Genomic DNA, 2003 nt, shown 5'->3' with positions numbered 1-2003 from the left:
ATATATATATAGATATATATATATATATATGCGATCAATGTTTTGTTCAAAATCCAATTGAAATCGATGGAGTTGTTGAAATTGCAGTGAGGAGTTTTTTTTTAGACATTAGATCTGTTAATCATTTGTGGTTTTGTTTTAATTCATAAAATTTTCACTTTTTTTTTTACCTATACAGCACCTACTTCTGACAAGGTAAATAGTTTATTCTCAGCGCACTATGGAGAAAGATGACCCACTTACCTCTTTGTTATGACGGTACTGTTTGATTTTTTTTTCGGTTGTGGTGGTGGTAGTGGGGATGCATTTAACAGCTGTTTCATCTAGGATGAGTGACCATATGAATGTTTTTCCATTGACTCAATAACTTCCGCTTTGTCTTCTAAAGAGGACCAAAACGGAAGTCAGTATTGACGTAGAAGGATTTCCTGTTTCACTCTACAAAAGTGTGTTTCGTTTTTAGTAAAATGAAGATCGCTATTTTCACCAATACTATAAACATGAATTATTTTTACTTTCTCCTCTGAGCTGACCACCGTTACAAATCGAGTTCCCCAGTCCTTCAGTTATCAAACATTTTACTAACTTTTAATTGGAGCGTGCACGATTTCATTCTTTAAGTCTGACTGGAGATACATCACAACAATACTCGGAACAGCAACAAAATCATCATCAATAACAGCAACAACAACGACGATTGCAATGAAGATGACAACGATCATGACACAAGGCATATTTTCCATAGAACCACACTGGCCATCTCACATTTTTCTCGTGTGCAAAAACCCATGTCTGCATTATCAAGTACTTACTTTTCTAAGACAGTGGAGTGAGATTGAAGAGAGATCTGGTTGTTATTTGCAGTAGGCTGAAAGACCGCGTAGAAACTCCCTCGCTCACACTCTCCTGGAGACGCTGTGACTTTCTCGAGCTTATTTCAGTTTAGAAAGTGTAATTCAGTCTACAAGTATAATTTATCCCCACTTCAACGGGATGGAACGAAACAGTCTGTTGTTTTGTTGCTCTGCAGGATATAAGATTACCAATGTAAGCTAACGAAACACTTGTCTATTTATATCGTGCTCGAGATGCTGTAAGATATTAAGAGTATCTCATTGTACCTAATGACAGCTTGGGAGGTTTATTTAGCCGTGGCTGTGTGGTAAGAAGTTTGTTTTCCAGCTGCATGGTTTCAGGTTCAGTCCCAATGCGTGGCACCTTGGGCAAGTGACTTCTACTATAGTCACAGGCTTACCAAAACCTTGTGAATGAATTTGGTAGATGGAAACTGAAAGGAGCCTGTCAAATATCTGTGTGCCTGTCTTTGTGTCAGTGTTTGTCCCCCATCAGCTCTTGACGACCGTTGTTGATGTGTTTACGTCCCCGTAACTTAGCGACCCGGCGAAAGATGCTGAATAAGTATCAGTCTAAATAAAAAGAAAAATACTGGGGTCGAATCATTCGACTGAAAAGTTTTCAAGGCAATGCTCCAGCATGACCGCAGTTTAATGACAAACAAATAAAAGATAAAGGTTATCTGGGATGAGTTTTAATAAAACCTTTTTTTGCGGCTAACTAACCTCTTTTGTTTACATTAGTAAAGCTACTTCTAACAGGAAATTTAATGTTGTTTCACTTGTTCGGTGCTATTGCATATCAAGCAGATAAATATTACGCTGTCTGTACGTACCTCAGAATAGTGATATAAATTCGTTTCCACTGTGACTCGCGTATTCGAAACCGGCGAGCTGAAATAACAGCGAAAATATCGATATCTTCCAGTCGTCTCGCTCACCTTCGAGTCGATTCGTTTCGCCTGGTTTTGAGACAGACTGTATTTTTCAACATTTTACATCTGGTCGAAATACCGCATCCTGAAATACCACCGACATTTAACATCTGGCCGAAATACCGCATCCTGAAATACCGCATCCGAAAAACCGCATCCTGAAAGCGTTTAAACAAAACACATGCATTAAGTATGTCTACATTATTAGAGCTGC

At 38.5% G+C, this 2003-nt stretch overlaps 1 long non-coding RNA gene across 1 annotated transcript in view; it reads right to left on the bottom strand.

Moving 5' to 3' along the window:
• Positions 1–1542: 1542 nt before the first annotated feature.
• Positions 1543–2003, bottom strand: part of LOC106875719 (uncharacterized) — a 13168-nt gene continuing 12707 nt past the window's right edge. The window contains exon 4 of the long non-coding RNA XR_001410156.2: positions 1543–1947. This is a non-coding gene — a long non-coding RNA (uncharacterized LOC106875719). The remainder of the gene's footprint in view (positions 1948–2003) is intronic.

The sequence above is a fragment of the Octopus bimaculoides genome, chromosome 6 (genome assembly GCF_001194135.2).
Source record: "Octopus bimaculoides isolate UCB-OBI-ISO-001 chromosome 6, ASM119413v2, whole genome shotgun sequence".
In the NCBI taxonomy this organism is placed as follows: Eukaryota; Metazoa; Mollusca; class Cephalopoda; order Octopoda; family Octopodidae; genus Octopus; species Octopus bimaculoides.
Note: the sequence above shows the minus strand (reverse complement) of the source record. Positions and strands in the feature narration are given on the sequence as shown.